The sequence below is a fragment of the Euprymna scolopes genome, chromosome 30 (assembly GCF_053919585.1).
Source record: "Euprymna scolopes isolate OS-2025 chromosome 30, ASM5391958v1, whole genome shotgun sequence".
NCBI classification, from domain to species: Eukaryota; Metazoa; Mollusca; class Cephalopoda; order Sepiida; family Sepiolidae; genus Euprymna; species Euprymna scolopes.
The window spans coordinates 39,904,118-39,920,223 of NC_136511.1; the positions used below are offsets into that span (position 1 = coordinate 39,904,118).

The 16,106-nt window shown below is 35.6% G+C and overlaps 1 protein-coding gene across 1 annotated transcript in view; it reads left to right on the top strand.

Moving 5' to 3' along the window:
* Positions 1–16,106, top strand: part of LOC145254758 (rhomboid-related protein 2-like) — a 247,447-nt gene that overhangs the window by 153,442 nt on the left and 77,899 nt on the right. The window lies entirely within an intron of this gene.

Sequence of the window (16,106 nt, forward strand, 5' to 3'; positions counted from 1 at the left end):
GAAGGGAACAAGGTGGGAGGGGGCGCTTGGTATGTTGGTAATGTTTTAGTTTTGGAGTTTAAGGAACTTGTGGGGGAGGGTCTGGGAAGTTTATTTCTGGTGTGGCTGAGGGCATAGGAATACATGGGGGGAAGGGGAATGTGTGGGAGTAGGAGGAGGGGGTTACTTTAAAATTCGAGTCTTAATATATATATATATATATATATATATATTTTATAAATTACTAACTAGCTCTACCTACGTATTAAGCACTTTTGAAGTAAATACTTAAAGTTTACGCATAAATCTATACTTTCGTATATTAATTGTATGTGAGTAAATGAAGTAGTTATATATATATATATATATATATATATATATATATATATATATATATATATATATATATATAGTGTATCACAAAAGGGAGTACACCTCTCACATTTCTTCAAATATTTAAGTATGGGACAAGACTGAAAAAATGATTTTTTGACCCAATGAAAATTATTCTGTGTGCAGCAGCATATATAATAGTTAATTTATTTTTCCCTCCAAATAACTCAAAATATAGCCATTCAAAACTAAAAGCAACAAAAGTGAGTACACCTCTTACAAAAAAAGTTGTCAATATTAACATACAACATGTCAACTCTCAATATTTGTCCCATGAAGAGATATACTTAAATATTTGAAGAAATGTGAGGGGTGTACTCATTTTTGTGATGCACTGTATATATATAAATTTGATAGAAATATTTTTTTATATAAATATTTTTATTGTCTTCTAATTATATAGTTAGCACTATACAATTATATAAAAAAAAATACACATCGTAAACATGTAGGTAAAAAGAAATGGCACTTATTTAGTTTAATCAAGTTTAATCAAAGGATGAAAATATTGAAAAAAAAAAGTTATATTATACGTATGCGTTATGGAATTAAGTTCTCATAAAAAAATAATATTTTAATATGATCAAGTAAAGAGAAGACTAAAGCTGTCTATTTAATTGTACTTTGAATATACATATATATATATATATATATATATATATATATATATATATATATATATATATATATAAAACGGAATTCAAAATGAAGAGCGAAAATTAATTCTCAGCAAAAGAAGGCTTCTTTTTTTTTCCTGAGCATGAAGAGGAGAGGGGGGAAAAGGGGGTGAAATAGAAGGGAATTTTATGACACACTGACCGTGATGGTCTCAGACAGAAACAGGAGCCTCTCGCCTGTTAAAGATAACATCTGTACAGCTCTAGGTTTTATAACCCTAACCCCTAACACCAACATGAAAATGAATAAAGGCAATAAATTAATAAGTAAATAAACAAATACTAAAATGAATAAACTAACAAACTCACACACAATTCAACCCTGTTCTCCGTGAATCTTCACGCTCAGAAAAAAAAAAAAAAAAAAAAAAAAAGAAGCCTTCTTTTGCTGAGAATTAATTTTCGCTCTTCATTTTGAATTCCGTTTTCGGAAATAAGGGTTGTTGCTTGATGAGGTCTCTAGTTGGTAAATACTAGTAGACCGAAACATGCTCATGACTGTGTAGCAACAAACTAACTACTGCTTATGTAAAGACAATATATATATATATATATATATATATATATATATATATATATATATATATATATATATATATATATTATAATACGAATTACAGTTAAGTTTGCTAAAATAATCCAAGATGGCAAAACTAAAGTATTGTATATTATAAATATTGAAGAGTTAATATTTATAAAGTAATCTCAACCAGATGTATAAGCTCGATAAAACCAAATAGGAAATAGAGTTTATAATAAGAACAAGTAGCTAATGAAACATGTTAAAGGACACTTTGAAAAAGAGTTAAAAAAAAAAACATATTTAATTTTAAAAAAGGAAGCACAAAATAAGTGGATAGTCCTTAATCTGCGGAGTTTCGAAGAAATACTTTCATATATATATATATATATATATATATATATATATATATATATATATATATATATATATGTGTATGTATGTATGTATGTATGTGTGTGTATGTGTGTGTGTGTGGTATCTTTAAATATGTGCAGTGGTTTGACTTGGCTCAGAGTTCCTTAAACTTACTCAGCAGACTTGACAAGACGCCATATTTTGCGGCTTTGAAAATTTTTCCTTGTTTCTTGTTCAGGTTCAGCAAGAACTGGAATACACCTTACTAAAATCCGATTGACACAGTTTGGTGAATTTCAAAATTCTTATTTAAAATAATTTTTCCAACAAAAAGTTTCGTATTAAAAAATCTTAACACATCCACTATAGATATAATCCCAGCTAGCATGATTTAGAAAATATCAGTTCTTTAGTAATACAATTGACTAGCAAGTCGCCCGGCGTGGCCCAGTCGTAAAATACGCATGAATATTATATTTTAATCAATACAGAAACTCAAGAGACGTGTATGCGAGTATTATGTTTTATTTTTCTAAACATTTCACTTCTTGTAAGTAAAAAAAAAAAAAAAAAATACTCGAACTAAGATCGAAACCAAAAACTAAAACAATGAGTAAATTACGATAACCATTATACCAGCATGACAAGTTCTTAAAAAGCTGTTTTCAAACCATACTTATTCTTAACATAAGTAATCTCTAATGTGAACTATTCACGTATGCGTATTCGTGAAACAGTTAACAAACAAATAAAAATCCGATGATGTATATCAATTGTTCAATTTTAACTCTTTAGCGGCATTTTTCCGGATGAAAACGGATGAAAAAGTTTTCCACATGTCTGAATATCTTATATATCGAATTTCAAGTCTGTAGATCAAAAATTGGTTGAATATATAGGTTGCGAAGTGGCCTCATACACAGATTCTCACTTTTATATATAGATTAAATAATAAATATCTAGTGTAAATTAAAACCATACGGAAATTTATTTAATAAATATGTAAATTCAAAATGGCAACAATAACAAAACATGCAATGCTATTTTTCTACATATTTTTTTCGGCTTGATGAATGGCGTACCCAAATTTATTTTCTTGCATTCTAAGATAAATAAATTCCTGTTTTCTAAAGAGCCTATGGTGAATAAACTCTGCGTCGAAGACGACGAAACGCGTGTCAGTGGATAATTATATTTTAAACAATATATATGCCGCTCCCCATTTGTGGGTACCAAATTGGTAAAAGGGAAAATTATTCCCAACTCGCATTTAGGTAAAATGCACTTTCGTGTGAATAATTGAATTCATTCAAAAAGTATCGCGAATAAAAACAAATAAATAACACCTCTCTCTCTCTCTCTCTCTCTCTCTCTCTCTCTCTCTCTCTCTCTCTCTATTTATCTATCTATCTATATATATATATATATATATATATATATATATATATATATATATATGATTACTTAATTTAGTCACATAAATTAATATACGAAAGTATAAATTTATGCGTAAACTTTAAGTATTTATTTCAACAGTGCTCGGTCCTGGATATGACCTAAAACTATATCCGATGGTGAGGTCCCACCTTGCGGGCTTTAGGGAGTGTGGAGCCACCCTTTAATTGCCATTGCTCACAGGTCCACTCTGACCTGGAGTGGTGGTACCTGTTAGGGTCCCAACTATGGGTTAAATAGAATCTGACTTAAAAAAAATATATACTCTATTAAAAATCGTTCCTCAAAATAACTAGATTCGGCATTAAATAACCTGAAAAAGGTTGATATGCCATAAAACAAAAACAACCAACCAATCAACAGTGCTCAATACGTAGGTAGAACTGATGAATCTAGCGTGGATGAAACGCGGAATATTCTGTGTAGCTTAATTGCCATTTATTATTATTATTATTATCATTATCATTATTATTATTATTATTATTATTATTATTATTATTATTACAAAATATCAATTGTACCATAAATTTTATATTTAACTGAATAATGAATTCTTAGTGATATTCTTCGGAAGGTTTTAAATTGCAGACGATACTAAGAATTAAGAATTAGTTCAAACTTCCACCCATCAAGATCCTCTTCAACACTCGGTCTTAGCAGAGTACCTTACATTGTGTATGTGTAGTGCATAGGATTTTTGCAAAGCCTGTAGAAAATATTAAGTCATTTGGAGAACCACAGAAGGAGTATGGATCCTGAAGGAAGTCTTAATAAAGAAGCTGAACCAATTCCGTATTAATTCCATCTTTAAAACGGAGAACAAGATCTTTACGAACGGACAAATCTCAAGGAAATATTCTCTTAGATTTCGGCACATCTGGTCTGGCTGCTTTCTTCCCTCAAAATCTTGTAGGACTGACCTGAGTCACCTATAAAAGCCAAGAAACAGGACGAAAATAATACCATTTCCCCCAAATGATAGTTTTTTAGCCCATCTCTTTCTCCTGCTTATAAACCGAACACAAACTAAGAACTGCTATCCAGAGTCCCTCATTATCTCCCCCCCCTCTCTCTCTCTTTCTCTCTCTTTCTCTCTTTCTCCTTAACCAAGCCCTAGCCAGCATGGCAGGCAAGTAGCGAGTACACTCTTAGTCACCGAACCAACACGACGTACGTTGCCGGCGAACATTCGTAACAAGAGGTGTACTTTCTCCAACATGTAAAAAGGCAAATAAAGTTCTTTCCTTTTAAAGGTTAAGATTGGTATTACTTTTATCATTCCAACTACCACTAAGAAAGACAAGTGCCAGCCAGTGTTACAATCTCTCGAATCTCTGTCGTCCTGAACATGCGATGTTCGTATATAATATCATCAAACCCTGATTGTAGCGTGTTTTGTCTAGGGAGCTAATCTTTGACACCCGGATCTATTTCCGTTTGCCGCTACGTCATCTTGATATACTTAATGTAACTCTCGCCAAAATTTATACGAGTTAACATAATTGCTATTTACTTGCGCAGCCGCAGGACCGTAATAGCATCATCTTTGAGATTATTTTTAAGTCAGCTTAATTTTAGTGGTTGCAATACAAGTTTGTAAATCATAAATGAAGCATCCACCTTCAACAAAACACCAGCGCATGCACGTGCGCGCACACACACACATACACACACACATACATACACACACATACATACACACACAGCTTAGAAAATAAGTTAATATTTTTTGCCCGTTCCTACATTTATTTTATTACGATATTAAATTCAGTCAAAATGCATTTCGATTTAGTCGTGTACGCATTGGCCATTTTATTATTATTTTTTAAAATTGTACATTACAAACAGAGACTCTACTGAAACCACACTGTAATCACGTAAAAAACAATCAGTGGGTATCCCTCCGATACCAAAAATCGATTTCTATATGATGCATTTCGGTTCAAGTCAACCATTTTATTTTTCTGTTCAATTGTAAATTAAATATAGACCACCCTCTAAAAAGTTACGCGCATATTGATAGACAAGGTAGTGAGTATCAGCCCCCAATAAAATTTCACAAATATTTTCATGAATAAAAGTTTAGTGAAAAGAGTTATTTCCGGTCTTTTCCGATCAATTTACTTTCATGTTTCCTCAATTTTTCCCAGGCAACACCGAGACACAGGTGTCGCTCGTATATATGTCATAAAATAGATAATCATTTTACGTGATTCATGACTTTTTATCAATAAAAAAAAAAATGTGAAAAATACGAAAACATTTCTGAAACGTTAATTATGCACTTGCGTCACTCCTTGAAGTCGGACACGATAAAGTCAGGGGAATACAATCTTATTTGACCTAATTGTATTTATTTCACACGAAATGGTATAAGTGTTTATCGTCTTCGGTTGTCTTTTTTTTTTTTTCTTTTTTCTTTTTTTTTTAGTATTCTATTTTTATACTAAATTTAAGTAGATCAACGTTTGTTTCTCAAAGGCTTTTTTTTTTCTTATACTAGCTGAAGTACCCGGCGTTGCCAAGTTGTATTGGATATATTTAAATATTCTGTCCTCATACATAATTCTTATTGATTAAACGAAACATTCATTCATAATGGTCTCTTTTTCCACTCCCCCATGAGGTAGGAGTAATAGGTGCGTTTTATTTTATGAAGTTCTCGCCAGTAGCACTAATTCTCTTTTCTAGTTTAACCTTTTATCTTTTATACCTTCTTTCAAAATATGATGTAACAATTGCAGATATTATTTTATATCATAGTGCATATTTGAAAACTGTTAAATCTCTTTCTGTTTTAACTATTTGATGTACAATACATATAAAGATTACATTACTAATCTATTCTGTTAATGAAGCAATTAAAATTTAGTTTCAAGCAGTGCATAAATGTATCTTTATCAGTATTTTGAGGAGCCTCTACATAGACAACACTTTGTGCGTTACCTCTAACAGGTGTGTAAATGTAGAGTTTTTCGAGACTTCCAATGCGTGAGCAACCAACATACAACTGGCCATGAGAAACGCAAGGTGTCCAACAACTTTGGGGCTTTGTTTTTGAGATTTATTTATAGATATGGCAAAACTTGGGAATTGTAAACACTTGAACAGAAATGGCATCTCAGAAGGAATGAGGGGAATCCAAGGAATTATCACGGTTGCACCTTTAAAATGTCCAGTTATTATAATGGCTTCTAGAACATTAGTTTTACAAGATTTTATTGTTAACCATGTGCCATTAGACAGTTTAGGTGGATCAAGATTTCTTAATAATATAACTGGAGCTCCTTCCTTCAATGATGTGGCATTCCAAGCGGTTGTAGTGAATTCAATGGAAAATTCTACTGCCTGATCTTCATCAATAACACAATCAATGGATTGATTACTCTTGCAAAAGATTAAAATTGATCATATCAGCAGAATCATTTCTAGGAGCCAAGATTGTGCTTTCATGAAGCCATGCAACATTGCGGAAATTTTTTAGCAATATCTGGGAAAACCTTAGTCATCAGGTCACCAATTGAATTTACCGTTTAGCCACATGGTAATTTGTGCAATTGAAGATCTCTATTCAATGTTATTGAACAACCATTGCCAATGAAAAAGAGGTGATTTGAGAAAAGTGCTGCAGATTGATCATCAAATAAATGTGCCCTTCTAATAATATTCTCCAAACCAAAAACCAAAAACGTGGTTACCATGCAGTATTGCAGAAGTGCCGAATTTTCAGATCACATTTTAAATGGAAAGAAAGAATTTGGGACCGAATCAAATATTCGGTTACCAAAGACAGCAACATTTCGTTTCATAGATAAACCACTTACTGCAGACTATAACGTTTTGCTAGACCTATCTCTCTTTTTTTTATATTCTAAGGGTAACTTATAATAAAATCATAATTAAATATTAATAGTGTAAAGTTCTAGTGTAGGATGATTTTGGAATAAAATATAAAAAGAATAGAATTATATTTACAATATTGTAATGATTTTGAAACTGCCGCTTGACACTTCAACTGGTGCGGGGTGAATGAACATAAACGTTATAAAATTTATTGTTTTTGAACAAATTAAAATTTTTTGGGGGAATTTCGTTTAAAAATAATGGACAAGAGTTTACCTTTGAATGATTGCTTTTGTGCTAACCTTCCATTGATTGATTTCAGTCTCGTGCTGGTTTTGGATTGTAAATGTCGACATTTATAGTTTTTTGGGTATGCTGACAACGAAAATCACAGTTAAATTTGGGGCTGATAAGTCGTTTATCAGATATGAAAACATATGATATCTTACATAATAGCTAATGTAATCCCTGACAGCCATTTTGTTTTCACAACTGAGTAGTTAAGGATACACATTCATGTAACTGAAGCTGACGACAAAGCAAATATTTTTCACCCGCCCCCTGGAAAAATTGAGTATTTATTCCGAAAGCTATTCTTAATATAAGGAGGTTGGAGGTGCTTATCCCGAAAGCCATTCTTAGCATAGAGATGTTGGGGGTGTTTATTCCGAAAGCCATACTTAACATTGGAACGTTGGGGGTGTTTATTCCGAAAGTCATTCTTAACATTGGGATGTTGGGAGTGTTTAATCGGAAAGCCACTACGTATGCACATTACTAATTCTTCGTTTGTGAAAAAAAATGGCTGCCAGGGATTACATTAGCTTTTACGTTAGATAATCAATGTTTTCATATCTGGTAAACTATTATCAGCCCCAAATTTAACTATGATATTAGTTGTCAGCATACCCGAAAACCTAAAAAAAAAAGCCGACATTTTGAATGTGAACTATGAGTTGTAGTTAATGTAAAAAAGATACCAAAAAATTTATATTTTAGTCAGAGAGGCCAATTATTTGAATAGTGTCATTAAAATTTATATTTTAGTGAGAGGCCAATTATTTGAATAGTGTCATTAAAATTTATATTTTAGTCAGAGGCCAATTATTTGAATAGTGTCATTAAAATTTATATTTTAGTCAGAGGCCAATTATTTGAATAGTGTCATTAAAATTTATATTTGTTTTCTCAAAATTTAATAATTATTTATATTTTATTAGTTACGAAAATTTATATTTTGTATTAAAATAAGCCTCTATTTTATGTTGTCATAATCTTCTTTAAAATATTTGAATTCAGTAAATGTGTAACGAAAACTTTCTAAAAAAAAAAAACGCAGGACACGCATTCGAAAACTTTAGAATTTTGGTTTGAAATTAATATTTGTTTATATCTAATCGATGAATGAATAAACAAAAGAAAATATATATAGGGATGTCTCCGTCTTATTTCTTTACACAAAAGAAAAGGAGAAATTATTTATAGAAACAGAGAGAAGTTAGCAATGGCCAACGACTCTTTATCTGAGAGTACATCTTTCAAACTCCTTGGCCTAACGTTCACAGGAAATATGAGTTGGAACAATTACATTGAAAGCATTGCCAGGGCCGCTGCAAAGAATATAGGCTCTCTCTACCGTGCTAGAAAGCTAATAACGCTTGAAAGTATCCTGTACCTCTATAAGGCCACCATTCGCCCATGTATGGAGTATTGTTGTCATATTTGGGCTGGTGCATCTGCTACTAGTCTCTCACCCATAGACAAGGTTCAAAAGAGAGTCGCCAATCTGATAGGCCCTGAACTGGCATCTAAGCTTCAGCCTCTGTCCCATCGACCAAATGTTGCATCCCTCTGCCTGTTCTACGAGTATTTTAATGGAGAATGCTCTGACGAACTGCAAGCACTTGTGCCCCCACGACGTAGACACCCTCGACAAATCCGACAGGCAGCTAAATCTCACCCCCACACAGTAGAGATCCCTAGATGTAAAAGATATTTCAGTAGTTTCTTCCCCAGAACCGCTAGACTTTGGAATTCCATTCCAGGTCCCTGCTTCCCCAACTGTACTGACGTGTAGAAGTTCAAGTGTAACGTGAACAGACATCTTGCTGCCCAAATCCCCACATAGTACCCCAGTAGATGTTACCTCTGATAGTAGCCCCCTACACCAAAGTGGTAATGTGCCTTGTTTGGGGTGAAAATGTAATTAAAAAAAAAGTCAAGAGAAAAGAAAGTTGCCTAAAGAGAACAGAAGTAATAATGTAAAGAAAAATAATATTAAAGTTAGGCTAGACTATAAATATTTTCAATTTCAGAATCTCGAGCAATATTTACGTATGACTTGGAAGAAAAAGAAAGAAGAAAAGAAACGTAGAAAGCTGTAAACTTTTCTATCAAAACTCTACTTAGAATTTGTCCCCCATCGTGAAAGATTTACGTAAGAAATGTATGAATTTATTTCATTGAATTTTGTCTTCGTTTATAACTGATTTTGGACAAAAAATAATTGCCAAAAAATATTTATTTTCTTTAAAGACAGAAAAAAAATCTGGAAGAAATTAAAAAGAAAAGTGTTATTTTCCAAGCTTGTAAATAAATATTTTGATTCCGCTTGCCGTAAAATACGTTTAAATACATTTAAAATCATGCAGATATTCGCATTTATTAATACAAAGACACGATGGAAAACGTTTGACAAAAAAAAAATAAATAAATAACTTGGTTCCATCAGCTAGAATCGAAACCAAAACATTTAGCGTTCTAGCTGCGTTCTCTACCGATGTGGTTAACGAGACAAACATAATGAAGTCTAAATATTAAAACACTTGAAGAAATGCAATTTATGCGAGTGTGCGCACAAAGAAGTAAAAAAAAAAAACAAACAAACAAAAAAAAAACATGTCGGCCATATAAAATGAAGGTTTTGGATTTCAACTTGCCGAAATACGCATTATTTATCAATCTAAGCAAGGATTCGGAGCATAATTACTATTTCAGTGTTAGGTGACCAATAGTTTAAGAGTTTACCTGTTAGATATTCTCTCTCTCTCTCTCTCTCTCTCTCTCTCTCTCTCTCTCTCTCTCTCTCTCTCACACACACGCATCTACTATTTTATTTATATAGAAGAGAAGAAAAGGATAGATGCAATCTATATCTATAAAAGTGAAAGTGTCTGTCTGTATATTTCCCTACGCAATAACTCTGTCAATTTTTAGTCTACAGACTCGAAATTTGATATACAGGGTACTGAGATTTGGGAAAATCGATGTGATCGGGTTTTGGCCAGAAATTTGGCGATTAAGGGGTCAAAGTTCAACGATTTGACCTTTGAGAACTCTACCAAACTCCGCCGACAATTTTGGGTCTACACACTTGAAATTTTAGATATAGGTTCCTTGGATATGGAAATGTTAAGGGGTCATAATAGGGGTCAAAGTTTACAAAAATTGACCGCTTTTTTTTTTTTTTTTTTTGCTCAACATATACCTCCAAATACCCGGGCAACGCCGGGCACTCATGCTAGTAGATTATACAATAAAAAGGCATTAAAGAAACAAACGTATATAAGTTATATAATTTAATATAGCGGTTCCCAACCATTTTCTTTAATAAAGGCATTTAATATCTTAATGGCACCGCTCAGAATTACCGATATTTTTTAGAATCTAAACATTCAGGGACGATTAATCGGAATATCAGAGTTTTTTATGTGTCGGGAATCGGCATCGGAGCTGAATAATTTCAACCCGATTTTGATATCAAAACGATATCAGATACTAAATAACTGAATACAGTATATGTTGATTTATGGGAATAAAAATTATCCTTACATAATATTTGTTATTTATTTATTTATTTATTCGAAAAAGGCTTTTTGAGTAGAAAATATATATTTTTGTGTGATAGGTGTGCCATGAAAAGAAAAAAGATATCAATAGTGTACCGCAATTAAAAAAAAAAAGTTGGGAACCACTGCTTTAATCACATAAAATACATGTTGAAATATACCTTAGTTTATTGCTTCAATTAGCCGTAAGTTGTAACTAACTTAACAAGCCACTCATCTCTCGTAGCCACCTACGTATTTCCCACGCCCCCTCTCATTCTGTGTTGTTAAGAGAGGAATAACTCTGTTTCTTCAGCCCTGACATCTAATTTATACACATCTATCTGTAAATACCATAAATACGAATATAAAACTGAGTGATTTTCGTTCTACGAGGTGCCTTCAATAAGTTTCCAGACTTTTTCGTACAGGCACTTTTATTGATAGTACACATATGAAACTCTCGCCCCCTTCGAAGTAATCTCCTCCGGCTGCAATGCACTTGTACCGTTTCAACAACTTCTGCAATGTTCCAATGGAAGTCTTCTTGTATGAGCGTGTCAATGGCCCTTGTTGCAGACGCTTTCATCTCCTCAATTGTCTCATAATGACAGCCTCTAAAATCTTCCTTGAGCTTAGGGAATAACCAAAAGTCACAGGGAGCAAGGTCGATACTATAGAGAGAGTGAGGAACTGTCTTGATACCCATCTTGGTCAAATAGTCTGTGACAAGGATTGAGTTATGGACTGGTGCATTCACGCAAATCTTTCGCATCTTCAGTTTCTTGCGAATAATTGTGTGACAGTTCCCACACTGACATCAAACTGTGCACTTATTGTCTCTATAGACACACGATAGTCCTTATCAATGAACTTATTTATTTGGCTAATCAACTCTACCTAGTGTTGACTTTTTTTTTTATATATAACTCGAATCACACACACAACATTCGTTTATCAAAACCGTCATTTTATTCCCCCCTCCCCATCAATAATCCACAACAACAAGCAAGGGAGATCACTCTAAGAACTTAACACAGAACAGAATTCTTTTTATCGTAATGCAAAGGGAGACAGCTTAACCCTAACTACGGCCATTTTATCAAAACCTCCATTTTTGTTTCCCCAATCAGTAATCCACAACAACAATAACTTAACTAAAATAATAGAATTTTATCTACAAAGGGAGACAACTTAAGAATACATAAACGAAAGTCAGAAATAAATACTTTATTAGAATGCAAAATGAGTCATTTCCTGTCGAAAAAATTGTTAACAACATTTCGTTTTAATTTTTATTTTCGTGCTAGCTGTTCCTACCCACCGTTACCCGGTAGTAAAAGAAAAAGTGATTGACTGAATGAAGAAACGGGGATTAATTTTGGTGGCTTTTATTTTGTCATCAAATTATTTTCTAAAATAAGCTTTAATCAATTGATAGTAAATAAAATAAAAAATTATAATTAATATGAACGTGACGCACAGACATTTTTGAAGTTGCATAATTTAATCAATACATATATATTTTTTTAAAGAACTGAATGGAGAGTGGTCGGTATAATTGTACATCAAAATTTCCTTTTGATCTGTTTCCGTGAATGAGAGGAAATGACTCCACTCTAATAGTTTTCTTAACTGAAATCAGTATTTTTAGAAAAAAAAAATACATTGCAGTGAAATAACATATTTGTTTCAATACTAAATGGGGTTAATGTTAAGGAAAGATGGAAAAACATGCAAGATTATAAGTTGCATCAGACAGGAGTAAAAGAGAAAATAACCAAATTTTGATGAATTTAATTTAAAATTTAATTTTATGAAATCGGAAATTTTGAAAAGTTTGTTTTGGTATTCGATGCTAATCGATTAAAATTCAATAACAGAAAATAACACGTGATTAATGTGGACGTGAGAAACACAAACACACTAGAAAAACTAGCACTCACATACACACAGACATGCTTGAAGTTTCATCTTAAAAATGATAAAACTCTATGAACCGTCCGGGCGTCCTTGCTTGCTTGCTTGTATCTTGTAATATATAGAGATTATTTATTACTAGCAGTTCTGCCCGGCTTTGCTTGGGCCCTATGTACTGTTCATACCTTTACCTTCCTAAAAGGGTGAATATGTACGGTAATACCTTTCTATATAATAGTCTTCTTTAACTACCATAGATAAAGTTGGTAGACAACAGACATCATTTTTTTTACTTTGACCTCTTAGCATTTATTGTTTTCAGGGCTAGGCTAATGAAAGTCTCGAACAAGGCTGTTAATGTAGACGCTGTTGAGTGTAAGGCTGCTCTAAGGCACGGCTCGGATGGGTACATTCGAAAAGTAAACGACCTGGAAGAGCACGCCCTCATGTCGACGCGGGAGATTTGCGAGGGGTTTCAAAAGCATCTATCAGAGTGCTTCACCCAACTACCCAGACAGGGTTGAAGAGTTTCGCAGCTATTTGGCCGACTCATCCTGCCTCATGGCGGCTCGAGTGGCTAGCTGTGATGGTCTTGTCGCGGAACATGAGATCATTACTGCATTGAAGCAGGTCGACTGCAACAAGTCTCCGGGGCTTGATGGTCTACCCTATGAATTCTACTTGAGGCTGTCGCCCATGTTGGTCCCTATTCTGAAGGATATGTTCAACCATTAGTGTTTTCAGGGCTCCATCCCTGGGCAGGTGACCAAGGGTGTGATCACATTGCTGAGGAAAGGTCAACAGCATGGTGTGGAGGAAGATTTAGACGATTTCAGGCCCTTGACTCTGCTAAACACAGAGTTAAAGATTTTGGCCAAGGTTCTTGCAAATCGGTTGCAGGTTGTCATCACTGACTTGATCGAACTAGACCAGAGCTATGCTGTGAAGGGGAGATCGATTCAGGACAATCTTCATCTGATACGCATGATCATAGAGGGGACAGAAGACGACGCAGAGGCTGCGCTGATCAGTTTGGATCAGTCCAAGGCTTTCGATAGGGTGGACCATAGGTTCCTGGGATCTGTGCTGGAGGCCGCCAGATTTAATCTGGACTTCTGCAAGTGGATTTCTGTACCGTATGACAGGCCGACGGTAGCAGTGCAGATCAACGGTAAGCTGTCGGAGTCTTTTGCCGTCTCCCGGTCGGTGCGACAGGGTTGTCTGCTGTCACCTCTCTTGTACGTCCTGATGTTGGAACCCCTCCTTCGCAATTTAAGGGACGAGGCGACTACACCAGTCCTGCACGGGATAGCTCTTCCTGGAGGCACACGAGCCAGGGTTTCCGCGTTCGCCGATGACGTCACCATGTTCGTGTCTTGCCCCACGGATATTCAAGTGGTCACCAAGGCACTCGCTCGATACGAAGAAGTTGCGGGAGCCGTCTTCAATCGCAATAAGTCGGTGGGTCTGCGGTTGGGTGCCTGGACCGGAGTAAATTCGCTTCCAGGCATCTTAAGTTGGACCGATGGCCCAGTCCAGATCCTTGGTGTGTGGTTCGAACTGGGTCTCCAGCTGAAGAAAAACTGGTCGGAATTAGAGGCCAAGGTCGAATCCTCTATTAAGACTTGGGTTCGAAGGAAATTGTCCTTGAAGGGTCGGGCGGAGGCGTGTGCTACATACGTCTTTCCGCTCATCCTTTACCATCTGTCTGTACTTCCCTTCCCTGCAAAATAACGAATAAGCTTACAGGAGCACCTCAACACACTCTTGTGGAACGAGGGTAAGCATTATGTTTGCAGAGAGGTCTGTGTTCGAAATCCGAGTGAGGGAGGCTCAGGACTGCCCGATCTCCTGTGCCACAAGCACGCATAGAGGTTGGCCTTCCTGAGCCGTTCGTTGTACGTAGACGTTCCATGGGTCACTGCGGTTGAAAGCTCGTTTTCCAATCTCACACCTGACCCCTCGGTCGAAGCACGGCGGAGACCGAGAGGGGAACAAACATTCTACGCCGAATGCTGGTCCACACTTAAAGCGTTGCCGGGGACCAGTGTCCTCGAACAGTCTAGGAACTAGTGGGGCATAGCAAAAAGGAACTGCTAGTGAAACGGAGAGGGATGTCATTGGAGGAGGTCCGCTCCCAGTGGAGTTGGGCGCCGGGACGGGACTTTCTTACAAATTCGGAATTTTCCCTTATCTGGCGACTTGTCCGGAACGCACTGCCCCTCCTTGAGGAACTCAACCTTTACAATGAAGAAACCCAGGTCTACTGCCTGCGCTGCGACGAAGACATGAGAGAAACAGCCGGTCATGCCTTTTTCCACTGCAGCAGGCTCAAGACCCTCCTACGGTACGTCAACGAGGTAACGGCTCGCATCGATGCCAAGCGCTGGCTTGAACTCGATGAATCATATTTTGTGGAGAACATTGATCCACCGAATGTTTTTTCTAGCGATACTAGCAGTAGCGAGGATGGTCATATGGATCACATGCCTCAAGTGAGTCCGCGAGGGGATATCTGTTCCGGATCGGGATCTGATCGTCTACTTAAAGTAAAGATCAGATGCGATTGGAAGAGGTTGCCTCGAGTGACCTTTGATAAGAGGTGGGTGCATGATGCTAGCTTGTGCATCCGATGAGGCGCCAAGTTTGAATTCGTGTTACCACCATAGGCATGGCACATGCAGTACTGTGTCCTACAGAGCCCATCCCGCTAGGTTAGACAAATAAAAAGTAAAGAGACTTGACTGGTGGTACAAATGAGATCCTGTCCCGATTGTTTTTGTTTTTTTTTTGACACTAGAGAACCTTCCGAGGCTACCCTACCACTACCCCCCTATCTTTTTGTTTTTATCACCCCCTGGTCAACCCCTACTCGAAGGTCGCCACCTAATATATTCCCCTTTTTTGTTTTTAACAATCTATTTATTTTACTCCCTACACCCGATATAAGTCTTCCCAATCCCCATTAGGGATCTCCCCGCTTGTTTTCGGTGCCCCGGAAAACAGTAGGCGATCTAACTACTTAGATTAGCTTAGGGAGGGACCTTACTAACAATGCACTAATTTTATTTTTTGTATATTTTTACTAGATTTCCCACTCCCCAACACGAACTGTTTTTCTTCCAAATTCAAGAA